The sequence below is a fragment of the Xylocopa sonorina genome, chromosome 2 (assembly GCF_050948175.1).
Source record: "Xylocopa sonorina isolate GNS202 chromosome 2, iyXylSono1_principal, whole genome shotgun sequence".
Taxonomy (NCBI): domain Eukaryota; kingdom Metazoa; phylum Arthropoda; class Insecta; order Hymenoptera; family Apidae; genus Xylocopa; species Xylocopa sonorina.
In genome coordinates, this window is record NC_135194.1 from 10,059,412 (window position 1) to 10,078,659 (window position 19,248).

At 40.7% G+C, this 19,248-nt stretch overlaps 2 protein-coding genes across 5 annotated transcripts in view; both read left to right on the forward strand.

Annotated features, from left to right (window-relative positions):
• Rassf (Ras association family member) overlaps window positions 1-19,248 on the forward strand; it is a 459,381-nt gene that overhangs the window by 353,347 nt on the left and 86,786 nt on the right. The window lies entirely within an intron of this gene.
• LOC143433355 (uncharacterized) overlaps window positions 1-19,248 on the forward strand; it is a 70,313-nt gene that overhangs the window by 19,568 nt on the left and 31,497 nt on the right. Inside the window, exon 1 of one of the 4 annotated variants that reach the window (XM_076910681.1) lies at window positions 13,746-14,085. The exons of the other annotated variants lie outside the window; for them this stretch is intronic. The gene's annotated coding sequence lies outside the window, so the exon portion shown is untranslated. Of the gene's footprint in view, window positions 1-13,745; window positions 14,086-19,248 lie in introns of those variants that run through there. 4 annotated transcript variants of the gene reach the window in all.

Consider the following 19,248-nt stretch of genomic DNA (forward strand, 5'->3'; position numbering starts at 1 on the left):
TGTTCCGTTTAATATTTTCGAGTGAAATAGCAATCGGCGGTAATTCGTTTATCTCAGAGTTTTAATTGAATATAATTAACGAGGTGAATTCAGTTTCTCAAGTTCCTCGTATTTTCTTATTAATTATCCTTTACCCCAATTAATGCCAGCGTTGTTGTAACTGTTCTGCGATTAGACTAGTGTTCATCTCGTTTACGTATTCTTGCATTGAACGATTATAACGTTTTGTAATAATTACAATTTTCAATTGTACTCTCCAACTTCTAAAAACAATTAACCCTCAGACAATGCTCACGTTGGTCTGTCTTTCGTTCCACGAGCCATCGCCGCCACCCAACAGCACCCAACGCCGCCCAACCCCCATCCCTACGCTCGCATCGTTATTGTCAGCTGGGTAATGACGGACGCGAGTCGCGAGCCATTCGAAACGTATCCATCCGCGATTCGATGCACTTAATGGCGACAGTCGAGCTTGAGCATCCCCTCCGAACTGCTTAACCCAGATTTAACGAAGATCGAAAGTTCATTGCCGACCTGGCCGCGACTAAATCCACGAATGACGTCCGAACGGAAGTACCGAACGGGGAAAAGCAATAACTTGGTTTCCACAGATCTCGCGAGACAAGAAACAATTAGACGAAGAAAAGAAGTTCGATTGGTCTTGCGCGGTGCTCGATCGCGAACGAGAATTAGCTGCTCTCTCGCCTAATTGAGCTAACGATGCTCCATTTTATACCTTCTACGGAAAGTAATAAAAGTGTTCATTGATTTTTAGGAAAACACAAAGAAACTCGATTACACAGCATCCAGGACCTGCACGCCACTCTCATTCACGTTCATCAAGACGTAAGGTCTCATTTTCAATAAAAAATCCCATAAATAAATATCATCAAGCACGACCAGTCTATTCTCTCCAGAATAATCTGTCTGCTTCGTGGCTCTCGCAATTTGGTCGGAGCTTCCACGATTTAAACAGATCCCACGTGACCATGTGATCCCTACGGATTGGTCGAGGGAACGCAGGGATGGTTAAGGAATTGCAAAATGGTAAGAAATGGTCCTTAATAGGCGGGGGCGCAACAGTTGCGTGGGTGGATGCGCGTTTGATGAGGGAATAGAGTGAAGAAAGGGAGGGGGGGAGTGCCGGAACAGGGATGAAGCACACGTAGAAGGGGGTTAGATCCCAGTACCCGTTGACGTGCCTCAGTATTCATCTGGTATCCACGCGGCGAGCAACCCTCTCCGCGGAATCTCGCAGCGGAAACTTGTTCTCGTGAAACGCAGCGTGCTCGTGAGTCTCTACACATAACCGATGGCTTCGTGTAACCAGCTACACTTCCGATAAAATACACGCGGCTTTAGTGTACCGTGGATACTTGTGACGTTCGTTGAAATCGCTTTAGAGGCGATTTTCTGTCTCGAGAAAAATTGCCGAAGGTGTTTCTGGGTGGAAATATCTGTCCGAGTTCGTTGGAGGATAATTGTTGCGCGTGTCGGATCGAGATTTTAGGCAGATTTTGGGATGATTCGATCGCGCGATCGCGAAAAAGCGCGGGTGTTGTATCGTAGGGGTGTTATTTGAACGTGGCGATCCAATTATGTATCGTGATGGTTTGAATCATTATTCTGTGGTTTTTTTGGAGTTTTTGGTACTATTTTATGCTCTCTGGAGCATTCGAGATGATGTTTCTATGATGGTGTATCGTTTTTAATTAGAAATTTTAAAGAATAAATTTGCTTGTATCTTTTATCGAAACGTAATAAGTGCAAAACATATTTTCTTGAGAAGCTTCGTGTTTTAGCGTAATAATTGGACATTCGTGTGAAAATATCTATAATTACTCATAAATCTTCATAAAATATTACTCTACGGTTCAATCTTCATCCGTCATACCATGTTTCATAGTAGATATCTATGAAAAATATTTTAAAAGCGTTATTCTACAACATTTTTTATCGCCAATTTCTGTCAACATTTTAAAAAAACTTTTTATTTTTAATTATCTATTAGCACGTTGCATTTTCGTGTCGTGTACTGCGTTTTGCGAACACGTGCTGTTTCGAAGACCCACGAAACCGGCTGGAATTTATGCCAAGTAGTCTGCATAGTTAAGAAACCCCAGCAAATACCATAGTTACAAATTCTTACTCTATAATTTCCATAAATTCTTGGGTACTTTAATATTCTTAACTGTTCAATTAAAACGAATCTTCCGTGCGAAAACTAAGGTAATGCGCAAAACGCATTCTCTTCGTTCATAGCCGATAATTCTATTGAAATTTATTAATTTCGTACTGGCCAGCTATACGGAGACGGTAATAAAATTGAAATGTTATTCACGAGCCACCTAATTCCGCAACTGTTCCCGCGGTAGACGCGCGAATTCAGGGTTAATGGTACATCGCTTTCAATGGTTTTCATCGATCCTCTGCTTATGAAATAACGACCTAATTTGTAGACACATACGCGAGTTACGCGCGCGGTTTTTCCCCGATCACACAGCCGCGCGAAGACCCCTCAACGGTGCATTCTTCAAAGGGTTTCTTTCAGCGGACACGCGTTGTTGCGAGTTCCTTGACGGAAAGTTCAAAGTTCGTCGTCGCATTAACGCCGCGGTTCCATTCAACGCGAGGGTGGCAACATCGAGTTCGTGCGAATCCTCGTAATTAAAATGAAGTGCTAGGGCGGCCGGTTTCAAAAGTCCCACGGAATTATTATTTTCAACTGGCGCGCCCTGAATTTCTAATATCCCTTTGTGACCACTTTCGATTGTGAGCAGTGCGATTTTTCTTTTGACGAGAAGGTAAGACGACGTTCACAGTCGTGGCTTAGTTCATCGAGATTTGACAATTAGTTGATTTCAAAACCCAGAACGTAAAAAGAAAGTAAACATTTTTTTATTTTTGTTCACATCAATGAGCATAAATTAACGTTCTTAAGTTCCCTAAATTCTCGAATCGAATTGTGAAATGAATTTTTACATAGAAGTACGCAAATATTTAGGTAAAAGCGTAACAAGTGGAAGCTGCAAAGGAACATTTCGACAGATTAAACGCAGGTGGCATATTCAATTTTGCATGGAAATTCGCTAGGTAGATCGAATTAATCGTGCATTAATTAAAACTCGTTACGTTTCGCCGAAAAAAAATTGCAGTAGCTCTTTTATTCTCAGCCTACCGTATTATTCTCGCTTCGAAATTCGTTTCAAGTAATATGAGAGCGACCAACCCTTTCTATAGCACGATAATGAACGTTTTGCATTAACAGGGTGCATTTTATTTGTTTACTTACAAGAGCGAATCCTGTTATGTTCAAAAACGAAAACGAAATAGGTTACTTGTAACAGCGAACGTGATTCGAAATTAATGAGTCGGTTACTGGTTTGGAAACGTACGTAAATAAATACAAAATGTTATGGCAAATAAAAAACATAGAAGCGTTGTATGTAATATTGGAAACATCAGGAAACAAATTATTTCTAATAATATATTAATACTCATTAAACTTGAGAAATTGATCAATATTATAATAAAATATTGAACTAGATATTAGCGTGTATTATCCTAATATTTTTAATTATATAAAATTTCATTATAAAGATAGATATAATCATAGTTTGAAAATAAATAATTTCAGTGATTATTTCTAACTTCTAATATCCTAATACTAATAATTAATATTTAATATACTTCCTCTAAAGTACAATATTGTATAGTAAAGAATTCAATCATGGCCACTATCGTCCACCATCGTTTACTGAAAAATAGAAATGCTTAAAAATCGTAATAAGTAAAACTTCTGAATGCTCTGAAATTGTTGAGAGAAACTTGACGGGAGTATTCAACGTTAATCTAGTACGGCAAGATAAACGAAGAGATTATAAGTTCGAAGTGGCTGGGGAAAATTTGGCGACGGTCAGTGCAGCTCGTAACTTCATGAGAACTTTATTCGGGTGTTTCCCTCGTCTCCCTTAAAAACGTCAGGACGGATAATTACTGAATTAATTGGACCATCGTTTGAACGTTTTCGCGCCAGCCAAGTGTAATTCAGGGCTCTCGTTCAGCCGTAACTCTTTAGAGAAACCGGTCTCGTTACGATTTCACAACGCGCTAATTCCGATAAACGATGGCTTCCACAGTTTTTCGATTCCTCGAAGCGAATTTATACGTTGAACGCGAGGGCGAGTTAACGCGCTCGAACAAAAGACGCGGTCGTTTGGCGCCATTTTATCGAATGATAGCAGCAACGCCCGTTATATAATGGTACTCATTAGGGCGAACGCTTTTCAGCGTGATTGATGCGTCGAGGAGTCTATTTCTCTGATAATCGAGCGGTTTTTCATTTTTGCGAACGTTGAGAGCCACGCGATGCTGTTTCAGTTACAGTATCATGCTGTTAGGGGTGATATAACATTATGGATTGTTTAAATGGACCGCGTAGGGCTCGTTTACAGTACTGCGAGCAAAAGTAACAAATTGGTTGCATGATTTACTTCTTCGTGCACAATTGAAAATTGATGAAACTGTGTTTGTATTGTTTCGCACAAAAACGTCGCGTATGTGGAAGAGAGGGACAGGGTGGGTTTATAGCAAAATAATCGTGGCTCTTTCGTGATTTTAAAAGAAAGTTACGTATGAGCAAAAGTTTGATTTTAGTAGAACGTAAAAGGTGTGTACGAAATGTTTCTGTGATTGAAAGGTATTTCGCAGGGTAAAATCAACCCTTAAATTTTCGGTCACACAGTAAGATTTTGTCACCAATTATAATTTCTGTACTTTATCAACCTGTTGCACACAAATTTATTCATAGCGCATAATTTTCCATAAAAGTACTTGGCAGCTGAGAAGCGTAATGCAAAAAGATTATTTTCTACGTCTTCGAACGGAGATATCGCCACGAATAATTATCATTTGACTTCATTTGCATTTTTCAACGTACAGAAGCACGTTTCTGTTATAAAAACATAACAAACATCAGGGAATGTACGTAAGATTTATCCCGTTTCAAAAATTATGTGACGATAACAAGAATAATAAGAAATTATCCCAAGAGACTCTCGTGGATGTCTTGCATAACTGTACGTGAATAATTTTAAATTGGAAAGCTTGAGCGTATCAGCGCGACGACGAGACGTTCGTTATTGCTAGAATCTCGTTAATAAAAACGTTCTTATCACACAAACGAAAGAGTTTCACACTGTGTTACTTCGGTAGGATTCAGAGCTTATCTCTTCCGGGTGCCAGGACTCACTTCCCTCCTTCCTTTCTCGCTTGTTACTAACTTGCTACTTTACGATCGTCGTTGTCAGCAAAACGAACGCAGTCGAGCCTCGTCGTCCACACAGTTACCCAAATAATTTTACACCTATCAATTTCGACAAACGAAGCTTCACTCCTCTATTAATAGATACAATTCTCATTAAAATAAGGTAATCAAGATACTTCGAGTGATTCATCGTGACGCGTACAAAAGTCACCCCCTACAACCCTCATCCGCTAGCGTTTATTGTCTTCGTTGTTGGGTTATGTCACCCCCAACGCCATCGATCACACAGTAGTTACGTCTACATTAAACACAGCGGATCCACACGTCAGACGGACGCGATTCATCAAAGAAAATTATTCCGTACGTCCCTTCTTCTTTACGACGATTGTTCGACGGTCCCTGGGGGCGATGCAAATGCCTTCTCGAACAGGGAGACGTATCCGACGCTACAGTCCTCGGATTATTTCTATGGAATAATGCATCGCGCCTCTTAAGACTTCATCCGACTTCGTTTATGAATATCCCGTGCACGTCCACGCTCCCCCTCCCACAGGCGATATTATTCCTTGTAACGAAACGTGTATAATGGACCCGCTAAAAGTAAATTGTCGCGCGAGGAATTAATGCCGCCCCGTTTTCACCCCACCGTTTTTCTTAATGCGGTATCCATTGTCGCGGACGTGTACACTTTCTCTTGGTTGCCACCAACGAGTTCTCTCGTTCCTGGATTTCTGGCTAATGCGTCGCTCATTTGACAGCTTGCGCGTGTTTCTCGTCTCGCGCCATTTTGTGATCTTCCCAAGTGTAATATTACTTTCGCTGCCGGAGCAATTTTTTGACACTTTACGTTGAAGCTTTTACGATTGAACAGTCTGCTTCCAGTATACGGTTTGCAATTTTTTATCATAATTATTAAGAAAGGGGGAATACTTTAGTTTTCACTTACGGTTGTAGAACAATCGGTTTTTAATTTGCATACAATGTTATGTGCGGATACGCGTGACTCATGCTCTTAAATTGTTCGAAGCATGGATACGCGTGAGACTCTTGACTCTCAAAAATTAGTAAAAGTTATAATATTGTGATTATTATAGGGAATTACTTAAATAGCAATTTACGTTCAATTCTACCCGTATCACATCCGTTTCAACAAACCAGCGTAACCACGGTTCTAAAAATGTTTCAACGTTTCCGTTTTTCTTTCTTTCGGTCCGCGAAACCACTTTCGAGGAGCCCGCGCGCGGCTGTAATTAAATTTTCTGGGACTGAAACTCGCGCCTCTCGTCCGCGCCACCTTTGTGCCGTCGGTCACCAGGAAGGGTTGCATTCCACGAAATAATTGCTTGCACGGAGTTACGCGACTTTATGACACCGTGGCCCCGTCGCTTTTCTTCTCCCTTTTCTTTCTTTTCTCTTCTTTGTCCGTCGGCTTTTTACGCTATCTTGTACTCGAACCTCGGAAAGGCGAGTCACGCCAGAGTTTTAGCGCTCTATTTTTTGTTCTTGCATTTTTTTCTTTTTTTTACCAACGAGCAACGACCGCGGAAGTGCTGAAACGCGGCTTCAACGTTTCACTGTGCCACGACTCGTGTTTAACACCGCCGAATGTAACGCGTTATCCTTTTAATCCTTAATTTAATGACACAAAAGGATAATTTCGACGAGTGGCAAGAAGGAGGCAGCTGTTTCGTAAATTAAAATTTATTTCCACATTTTTCTGTAAGCACCTAGCGACTTATTTATTATTCATATTAATGTATAAAATCTCATTTTCCATATTCCTAATCGCGCATTTCATAGCTGTAATTCTGGGCTTATTAACACAGAACTATGGACGTTTGTGTCCAGAGAGAATAGAGTGGCTCTGTTTACCGCTACCAGGTTCAAAATCGAAGCACTGAATTGCACCAATTATACTGTAAACTGTGTCAATTGTCACGTCGAACTCGCAGGTTAGCGCGCGTGTTTAATATCTGCTGGTGGTCTTTAACAGTCCAATGACGCATCGATACTATCGTAACCACTGTGCACACAGAAAGAAATCAAACATATCGATATTTCTCTCAGAAGATTAATTTGCCAATGATTGAAAAAAAATGTCGATCCATTTCATACATAAAAAAAAAAAAGAGAAACACTTTTAAACAGTCGTTCGCTGCACACCAGCGCTGTTTTCAATTTCGCATTAGCGAGGAAACCAGACGCGGCGATCCGGTTTCGTAATCAGACAACCGTGCATCGGCAGGTGTTGACAAATTAAAACGCAAGGCCAACGAACAGCGGATGCGTCGAAATCAGTCTGACCAGGAAAATTCAATTTACGCAGTGCATGCTTGTTTTCCATTCGACCGGCACTCAGCGGCCTCCTAAAATTGGAACGGAACCGCTCGGACGAAACCGTGGGAGAGGTTCGAATGAACATTTGTCATCGGCTCCGTAGGCGATGCCGCGCGTCCGCCATTTCGGTCTAATTATCGATCCGCTCGTGTAACGCAACGGTTCTTAATCTTCGTCGCATTTATCTCGCATTCATTTGCGTACGTTTGTTCACACCGTTCTGATCAAACGTGACCATACCATTACGCTTTGCCTCGACGTTTAGCATTTAAACGAGAAAAAACGGTCTGTGGACGAAGGCGCACGGTCCGTTTCGACGTTTCGAATTTCAGGCGCGAGTTAATTCCGCGTTTGTTTGAGTCGATCATTTTCTGGGCTAATTAATCGCGTAGCTTGTTTGGATAGTAATCTATCTCATCATTTTTTGGGGGTTGTATCGATGAAGGTGAGATAATTAACTATTTGAAAGAATACGAGTCACTATGGATTCGTTTGAAATAATTTGTAAGTTAAATATCGTATATTTCTATAGATAAGACCAGATATAAATGCTTCCACAAAGTTTTATAGTTTTATATCTGTCGTATAAGACAGCATCGCATTTCTTGAATCTTCACAAGCACACACTTCACACAGCTCTCTCGTTCATCCCTAGACGAGTTTATATCGAAAAAGGTACAACTCCTGTTAAATAATTGAAACCGCTCAATTTTTCTTTCCGTCAGATCTAATCCCTGGCTTCCGCGATTTTCGTCCCTTTCATAATTAAATAATTTCCACAGTCTGGTTCGAAAGGGATTATGAAAGAAACTCTATCAAAGCTATTCTCTGTTCCTCGCATTATCCTCCTTCGTCGGAATTGAATCACCGCGCCCAACGATGGAAACTATTATTTGCACTCGGGTTGGTATAGCGGCGGGCATTGACGAAAGATATCTCGGTCTCGTCTGTTTTACTTTTGGAATAGCTTCCCTCCAACTCGCGAACTTATCCACGCCTCCGTGTCGAGGAGAGTTTTAGATCGTACTTTTTTCGACACTCGTTAAAAGTTCCCGCGCAACTTTACGAACTCTTTGTACATTTTTTCTGTTATATACAAATCATGGAGATATAATTCTAAACGATTATTTTGTGAATTCAATGACTGTGTATTTTATTGCAAAAAAGTTAATATTAGAATGGACGAGAGAAGACAGCGGTTTATTATCAAAAATACAATCGCGAATGAAAGCAGGAAACGTTGAGAGAGACTGTTGAAATTGACTATTGAACAATGATTAATAACTCGAGAAGTCTTCGAAGTGAAGTGACTCGGAACGGACACGTCTCAATCATTCCCTCCGCCATCCATTTTCAGATTAATTGGATCAAACGTTGCGCATCGATCGAGCCACGTTTAGAGCCCAGTTTCTTAACAACCAATTACACTAACCAGAACCCGCGTCTGTAATTACAGTTCCGTCTGTTCCCCGCGGACTATCAATCACGATCGACGCGAGATCCTGAGACAATGATTGCGCGCGGACTGTTGACGCGAGTGTCACGATCGTCTGGTAGCTGAACGGGGACCGGAAAAATCGATGTAAGCCGTGGGACTTGTCGAGAAACTCAGCGTATGTGCTTCGGTCGAAAACGAATTCCGTGGTTGTTGAGACTGTGGAAAAGGAAAGTTGTTCATCGACGTCGCGTCGACGGGGTTGGGGAGCGTTCGAGCGAACGCGTGATTGCTTCCTTCCTGCATCCCCCTGAAAAGATGATAAAACGTTGAATATTTCCTCAAACGAATAGTTCGTGCATATAAAAATGTTAAAGTAAACCCATTTTCATTTTTATTTTCTAAATTGTGCTCAGAAATAGTTATTTTTATTTGTTTTACCCTGTTTATGGTTTTAGAGAACTTGTAATATCATAGGCGCTCAGAACTCAATACATAGAACAAAATAGACACAGGCGCCAACTATGAACGAGAAGTCATAATAACCACAAGCTATACACTGTACACCCCACCTTCCTTTTTTACTACACCGATTTTATTGTACCGCGAGTTTCATTTCGTTCAAACGAATTGAATGAGTCGCAGACGTGGCTTTCAGTTGAACCGTGGATAGGAACTGTGTGGCGGAGGAAGTAAAGGAAGAGGAACAGGGGGTAGTTGACAGGGGTAGGTAAGAGACGATGGACCGTGTGAGGGTGTTGCCTCATACCGGCAATACATCGTTTATCTTATGGTCTATATCTGTCTCACCTTTTCCACGACGACGTAAATCCTCCACTTCCCTCTTTTTCCTACCCTTATCTCGCTTCCTCCTGCAGAGAAGAAAAGGCTTCCGTACCGAGTGCGCCGCGTTCCGATCGTTCGATTTTTCTTTTTTTTTTTTTTGTGCTCTCAGCAATATTGCCAGGAGCTGCTCATTATTCGAAGAGATAGGTAAAACAGTCGGGACGAGAAAGTTGCGTGGCGCGACGAGCTTTGTACTGGGCGTCCCAGTTTACTCGACCAAACCTCGGCCATTTGTTTTCCAGGGCATTAGCGGGAAACATTGTCATGCTGTGGATCGTTCGAAAGTTTCTTGGAACGTTCTGAGTGGGAAGTAAAGGGTTTTTCAATAAGCCTTATTAGCTGTAGTACTTTGTTTAAAAATATTTCACGTTTTCGTCGGGAACTTGTTTTACAATGATCGATAAACTTTCTTTTTAGAGGTTTCTACAGGCATAGATGAAAGTTTTTAGTTTGATGCTTCTACTTGTCGCATGTGCCATAAAATTTCGAATGACTTGCGCGCATATGCGCAATTTTTTCTTATTTGTGGTTATAAATTACGATGATAAAGTTTGACTGGGAAGAGTTAGGATATTTTATATGGATACGAATGGGTCTCTGATGTTTTCTAGCGACCGAGTTTCTTTATGGAGGAATCTATATGGAGTGTCCTAATAGTGGACAGAAAATGCTTCAGGGATAATTTCTGATATAATTTTAAGTATGTGATTTCTTCCTTTGCAATAATGCTAATTTCGTTGTCTGAATGAATATATTTTTTATTATAAGTTTAAATAATCACTGTTTATATTCCTCGGTGATTTAACTATTTCGATAATATTTATATTATATTATGATCTTATAGTAACAGTATAGTTGTTCAATAATCAATCTTTTGCGTTTAAATCGATTATATTTCTGTGCAATTCACCGTACAAATCCATTCACTAAGCAATTTCACAACCCAGGATTAAAATTGTTCATCGTTAGGTTAAATTAATCCACTTCTGGACACGAGGGCAATTTTAAAAAAAATTCCTAAATCCATGTATAATCCCTAGATTTTAAATTTCGCAATAAACGAACGATTCGAATTACAAAAGTTTCCCATCCATGTCTAGTTTCTATTTTATCCAAATGAATGAAATACTTGAAAATTATTTTATAAATCAATTGATAAATACAAGTACCTTTCCAAATGAATCGAAGGAGTAATTATAAAATAATTACACATATGAATTACAATGCAAACATTCGATACTATATTTTTATAAATTTACAAACGTAACCAGTGTCGTATAAACAATATTTCCTCATAGAAAGTAGCTCAACACAGATTCCTATTAAATTCAAAATGCACCCTTCCAGCAAATTATTCACACTTCGAGCAAACTAAAACTTTCACCTGTCGTCCTGGGTAATTTCACTTATTCGTTCCGCCAAACGATTGCACCGTGTATAAATCTGACGCGCGCGTCAGATGCAACCCTATGACAGATTACTCCGTTCCCCTCGACTCGCTTTTACGAGCAATCGCCTGGCGACGCTTCCTAATGTGCGATGATCGACTTATGCTCTCCTCGAGACGCATATTCGGGCGTATCGAGGAATTTACGACTGTCGACGTCGATCAGTTTCCGATTCACCGTAACAAGGGACACGGAATTTCCACGGGTGCGGAGTTTATCTTTTGAGCGCGGGCTTCCGCGCGGAAATTATGCCATCGCGTAAATTTCCGGCGGCAACGGCGATGCAACGCTCGATCAAGATCGGTTCGGGCTGCGACGGCGAATTTTGCGTGAGTGGAAAATCGTTGGGGCAAACTGGGCTTATGCAGCGGCCAGATCAACCGTGATACGGCTGTTAATGACAGCTGCAGTCGCGCTAATTGCTGATGGATGCAAAATGCCGCGAAGACAGAATCGTGGATAGACTCGCGAAATCGTTAGCTCTTTTCGTTTTTGCAAATAACTTGCTTGTTAGAATTGTTCTTATTTTAACGAGAGAATTTTGGTAATTATTGTTCAGAAAATTATTCTGAAGCTTGATGAGGAAAATTAAAATTCATTTTCGGGCTGCGAAAGTAGAGATTGTATTATAATTGGATGGTTATGGAAGTAGTATTGTGGTAATATATAATATAGCATTGAATGTTTACAATCGATAACAGCGGTGTAGAAATTATAGAAATTAACCCTTTCGTTAACGCCGCGAGAACAACTGGCCGAATTGGAAATGGGGGATGAATGGACCTCGGTGAAATAATGTCAAGTGGTTGAACAAGAAGTCGGTCGAAGTTGCACATTTCCCTCCGTGTCGCGGAAAATAAAGCAGATATTAATAAATAGAAGTGTTAATCGAACCCCAATTTATTCACGTCAGCCATTTTTACAAAATAGAAAATTTCCAGAACCTTGTTTCTTTATAAAAATATAAAATTCATGGACAAAACGTTTGAATGGAAATTTTATAAATTAATAATCGATCGACTGTACACAACAAATAATAGTTGCACAAAAATTAGATACGTCTAATCGCTGACCAATGTCGATGCTGTCTTGTGCACTTAACTGGTCCTCTGTTCGCCGTATCACTGTCGCTGCAACTAATGCCTCGAATCTATTGTGTTTCGAGAGATCGAAATCTTCTCGTTTCGTTGGGGACGTGCATTGGACGTGCTAGATCGATCGAGGTGACTCTTTTCATCGTAAAAGTTTGTTTGCGATTCGATTTAAAGATGCGTTTGTCTTGGCGGCCTTTTACTTCTCGTTACTCCCTGAGACGGTGAAACATTACACGTCATTGTCGGTTTTTCAACTCTTTCCACATTCTGTGTAGTTCTTTTTGTGCATCCTGTTGCATTTGTGATTATAAAATTATACTTTAATTTTTATAAAATAAATGCACAGCCGATAGATTTGATTTGAAGAAACTTGCTAGTTCTGTTAAATAGTCAATGAATTGTCATATAATTTACAATATTTAATTTTTCTTAATTAAACACTTTCTCATTTGTAATAAATGTAATTGATTTCTGCCTCGATATTCGGCACTGTGGCAACAGAGAAATTTAATCTATTGTAAAAAGTAAATTTTCAGTTATAATGTATGACTTCCCAAAGTAGATCATCATTTTATTACATTTAAACAAATTATGGCAATAGACGTGTGCACGTAATCGACACCTTCCAGCAGCCGTTTTCACGATCCAGTTCCACGTCGTTCAGGTCGAGAATCATTGCCACCGGAGTATTAATTCTAAGCGATAACGATTTCAATTATGTCGCATTAATTTCGCTGTAAAAGTGCCATCCATAACAGCCGATATCACAATACGCGGTGCACAAACAGCCCATTATAACGGAGGCGGTATTAACGATTCACGCATAACTTGCTATCGATAACCTCCGGAAAATCCAATTACGCCTCGATTCAGAGTTCAACATTTCAACTGATTCCGGCCAGGCTCGCTTCGATATATTGGAACCGCAGACTATCGACTACCCTCGAAAACGAGTAACCAAAAATCGCCTCGATACGACATTTTAAACACACAGACTGACGAACACAATTAATTCTATCGTTCTATCGTGAATAAAATTTACTGCTGACTAAATATTGCTCTCTCTCTATTCAAAATATAAGAGTCTCATTTCGCACAAAAGTTCGTTAAACATACCAAAGAAAACTCCATCCGTTTTGTCTATTTTTCTATTTCTAATAAATAAGAGAAGCAAATTTGTCAAATGAGACTCTCATTTTTGGACAGAAGGGATGATATAATTGTAATGTTTGGATCGCCACGTTCGAATTTCCCGCGACGTCGGGTCAATCGCGGCTCGTAAACGAGAGCTGTCTGGCAACGATGCAGCGGGGTTTTCTGATGGCAGGAAAATGAGCGAACGGGGATCGGTGATCGAGCAGTAAAAAGGGAAACTCGAGAACGAGAAGGGGCGGCCCGTTAAGCGAGTACGCGTTCGCGTGTGAAAACCGTGTGTATATGTGTGTAATGGTGGAGAAAGTTACCCGCGCACGATGCAGCTGATGACCTTGAACTCCCTGCTGATGTTCGACCTCGTGTTCTTGTTCTTCCTGTTCCTCGTCGGGGTCTCCTGCCTCGTTTATTACCTGCCCGCAACGCGGTCGCACGATTTCGCGCCGCACGAGATCATCACGGTGAGAACGCCGCCGCGACACGACATCCCCATTGACAATGTTTAAGGTGAGTCTGAACATCGATCGTAGAAATTACACATTGTTACCGCTGCTGGCCGAGTGTTCGATGGATGTAATTATTTGTTAGATTCTGATAGTCGACAGTGTAACAAATGCAAGTTTCCCAAGCGCTTACAGTATCAGAAGCGCGAGCTTTCCATGTATAATTCTTTTTAGCGTCTACTGTATCGCAAGTGCGAGCTTTCTAAGCGCCTACAGTATTACAAATGTGAGATTTCTAAGCATAAATTTTCTAAGCGTCTACAGTATTACAAATGCGAGCTTTCTAAGCGCAAATTTTCTAAGCGCCTACAATATCTCAAGTGCGAGCTTTCTAATCACCTACAGTATCACAAATGCAAGCTTTGTAAGCGTCTGCAGTATTATAAGCGCAAACTTTGAATTATATATGTATATCATTTTCGTCCATTCGTTGATCGTTGTATACTTCGCTTGCGAATTGCATAAACTAACATTCTGTTGTTCAGCAAGTTCATTAAAAGGGCAGTTAAGCTTTCTCGAGAGGAATTTTCAAAGTCGAAGCTGAAAAGTTTTGTTCCCCGACGCTTAACGCATCTACAGAGCTAATTGCTATGTGTAATAAATAAGTTTGGTCGAGAGGGTGCGACGTGCCCTCGCCCACGTCAGAAGGATTACGTCGTAAACCGATTTACCAAGTGCGCGAGCGTCCTGGCGACGCCGCGCGAGGGCTTCTCTTAAAACGAGAGACTTGAAACTCCGGGGCAACGATGTTTCTAGTACCGTCGGATTTTAATTAAACAGATTACCCTTGTTCCCAACCAAAACTGAACGCTAACGTTTTTATTCTCCCTTGAATTTTATTTATTTCGCTTTTATTTCAAAAAGAATTGAAGCTTTTAGTGAGAAGGACCATTTTACAGTACCAATTCACGTAATTCCATTTGTTCTATTAAATTCAAAATCATAATTATGTATCGCGACGAACTTCATCTTTTCTTCGAACTTTGTGTGCACCTTTTTGGTTCAAATGATGCTTTTGGCTTCAATTTCACGTATCTCTTGGTTACCAGACCAGCAGTGGCCATATTTTCGCACAAGATTCCTTGTACAGCAGAGCACTATGTGTTTCGTGAGCTTGGTTAAACGATATATACCCAACACCCTAATCCTCTGCACGTCTTTTTCCTGCAACCGTGTAGAGACACCCTCTTGGGGACAGTCTCTTAGATTCTCACGTGACACCGCCAGACCAATGGCCACCCAATAGTAAATAGCTCTATCTAACAGTGGTACCATTTTTCATTGGTCGTGCGCTACCACTGTGTATCTGTGGTGAACCCTCTACCACAGCCTATACCAGAGATTGAAAACTTTTTTACCATTAGAGACTGTATTTATATAGACAGTAAGAAAAAAGATCGCTATAATTCGAATTTAAATTGAAATCATGAAACTACAGTGAGTTTGAGATCATTCCAGTAGAGATTAACACAGAATCTTTCGCTGAAGGACTCTAGCTCATTTTAGAGCATACTCAGAAGTTAACACCGTATATGTACAGCACTTGTGCCACTCGTAGAATAAGATCTCGACCTTGGCGTTAATGGCTTTAGAAGAGAAGATCTCGGATGTTCTTTTAGAAGTTGCTAGCCTCTCTTGAAGCGGTTAGAGAAAAAGAGCGCAGTTTCTGCGGAATATCGCTACCATCGCTACCCTCTTTCGATGAAGAACATCCTTGCCGTTTCAAGCAACAGCGAAACGATATTAACTAATACTCGCTCTTCGTTAGAAATGGTCTCTCGCGTTTCACGATCCTTCAATTACCAGCTGACGTGAACGGTAACGAAATATCAGGCCGGTATTGGAAAAATTATAGCAGCCAGCGCGGCTGGTTATTCGATTACGATTTGCCCGGAAGAGTAATTTGCCGGGTGCCAGATTCGCGAGCTGCAGTTCGATTTTGCCTGCTGATAAAGTTTCGCGGAATCGGACGCCCAGTCATTAACAGATTGTCGTCTAATTAAACGTTCTGTCCCCACGATCGCTTATAACGAACCCGTTGTTGGCTTTCAACATCGAGTAGCAACGATCTCATTAGCATTCGATAGAACGAACCTCTTCAGCTAACTGGACATTATTTATTATTAATTCAATTTCTTATTAGAAACATTCGTGTGATTTTTGTTTTCGACTTTCTCCCTCGATATTCGACGCGTTGCAATTAATTTCCGTGTTCCAACAGAAGTCTAATATTCTTTTTGCTCTGTCAGAAGGGGAAGATTTACCTTTTGCGTTCGAATGGCGACTCTCACTCGCCACGATGTTTCGAGTAGCAACTCGAGAGGCGACAGTCTCTGTTTATACTGAATTTCGTTATCTCCAGTTGATAGATGCGAAGTATTGGTTCGGGAATAGGTTTATGTTTTCCTTTGGCTGTTTATGTCTTCGGTTGAAAAGTGACATTGCGACGTCAAGTGGGGATTAAGATAAAATTCCTTTACGACTGTAGTCCTGAATACGACGTACCTAGCGTTAGTACAGTTTCGACGATCGTAGCGAGCACACGTATCGCCAAGTTCTGCACCACTCATTTCAAAGTTTTAAGACGAATTTGATTTTCAATTCATTAGAAACTTATCTATCCATGATGAAATTAGTGGTAGAGCAAGTGTAAACAGTGATGTAGTATCGGTTGTGAGAAATAGAAAAATTAAAGTAAATAGGCAGTGAAATCGGAAGTAGCAGCGATGACCCACAAAATTCCAGCAACTCAAAATGCTTTGGTAAGTGTCTTGTAAAATATAACACTAAATACAACTACAGAACTTGAATTCCAATAATTATGTTCTTCAAAAAGTAAACACAGATAATATATTAAAATATAACACTTTCGTATGTTAATTTGCACCTAAATTTATTTACGCGCGATATCGTCTCAAGTTGCACTGCCATCAAACCAAAAAAGTCGTCGAGCGTAAAGGGTTAACGTCACGTGGCGAATATGTCGCGAAGAAGGTAATGCTTGACGAAAGTTCGTCGAATCTTTGAGAGGCAAGGAATTACCTTCGGTGGTTGGGCTTTGATGAACGTTCGGCAAATACTCAGAGGGGGTAAAAGTTCGCAGATGACGGGGCCAGGGGGTGGACGAGAACTTCCTGACATTTGCATTTGAAGCATACACAGAAAGAATGCTCGGGTATCGGTCGAAACGTTTGCAGTTAAAGTTGCCCCGGATAACGAAACTTTCGATGGATTGTCGCGAAACTTTCGCATCAGCTAAGCGGTCGCTCGTGTCCACAAGCTGTGGGGGTGGTTTCGTGTACTTCTGGGCTCGGTGTAGGCGACTTTATTAAGCGTTTCGAATTAACTGCTGCGGTGAATACGATCAGGCGATTAAATAATTTCTGTTTTAATTTGTAATTCGTTTTCCGTTAGAGTCGCGACTGCTGTGAAATTTGATAATTAATTAAACACACACTTTTCGATGTTTAATGATCGAGAAATTCCACTTCAAGTTTCACAATGAGAAATGGGAAATTTTCTTTGAAAAATTTCTAAACTGGTGCTGTTTACGGCTACACGTGACTAATAAATTTCAAAGTATCAATTGTTAACTAGTACAAGCTACTAGAAGAACTTTATTTCGCCATAAAATTGCGAGCTTCCTTGTAAAAGCATAGTAGAGACTCATAAAATGAACTTGTACTTTACGACACCTTCTTTCCACCAGTAAAAGCATAACAAATCGTGAGCATAATGCTGAAACGCGCAACTTGGAGTAAAAATCATATTCACGATCGAATGTACACTAATACTCCAACGTTTCCACTCCTTCGTAAATTTCTTTAACCCACCTCTAAACAAGACACGAGTCAGACTCCTTATTCCTGTTTCCGCGTGCAGTTTACGTACAGGTTGCTCGATCTCGCGAAACAGCCAATACTTTCGCGACGACTAACCCTTTTTCGAGGTCCTCGACGCAAGGTATCCAGAAAGCAACGATTTTTCCATCGCAGAACTTTGGTCCGCGCCGTGCAATCGGCTGGGAGATAAAGTACGCGCGATCCGATCGTCGAAACTGCAGTTCGAGGGGTATATAGAAAGATAAGGAGGCTCGCGATGTCAACTAGGTATTAGGCGTCCCGATCTTACATCGATTTTCCAGCTGCACCGTTTCATGCGCGACTGTGTCGGTGAATTCGAGGAACGGCGAGCTTTGCCACGTAACGCATCGCAAATCATTTATATCCATATCAAATATAACGCGAAATTACGCATGAAATGCTGTGACAATTTGAGAAATAACCCTACCCTCTATTATTTAAAAACACGTAACTCTGCTGTGTTCTGTTCTACAAAACTGTCCTATAATAAGTACAATTGTCGATATAAATAATTCACGTCCCATTACAAACGCGGTACTATTCATTATACAACGAAAAAATACAAGAAACACACTTCGATAAACTATTTATTTATACCCAATTACATTATAAAATAGCTCCAAAATAAGAAAGAATAATTTGGTTACCAAAACCACCAGAATCGATAGAGAAAAGGATACGATTGAAGCCAGTTTTTGTTTCATCTCGATATCTCAATCCGTTCCAGAGATATAAGGGTTGAAAGTTTCGCATTCTTACTACGGCGCGGAAGGTGGTGGGGGGGAATTTATGAATGAACTTGACCCAGATGTTTTCCCGGAAATGCGTACGCACTGATAGTAATAGTAAAAAAAACCGTCTGGCGGCTGTCTGGCAGACTGACCACGTGACTGATCATTGAGGTAGGTCAGTGACCAGGAGCGAGCGAGAGGTCCGAGTCCTGCAGACGAGGACAGACATAGTAAACGATTAAAAATTACCCTTCCCTTTACACGACGATATCTCGGGAACCGGAAGTCGGATCGAGATGATTCGAAGACCATATTCAAGGGGAGGGTTCCCAGCTTCCAACAAGCTGGATTGCGTCGAGTAGAGATTGTTATCTTCGGAGATACAGCGCTTCAAAATTTTTCTGATTTTAATACGGGTCAATAGGGGTTTTATGTAGTTTTCTGTAGGAGATGTTCTACTTCTTTTGCGATTAGATTCTATCGTACATTGGGAATCGATGTCTAGTTACTAGATAAATGGGTAAAATGTACTTTATTATGCGAATAATTTGCACAAGGCGAAATGAAAGTAAA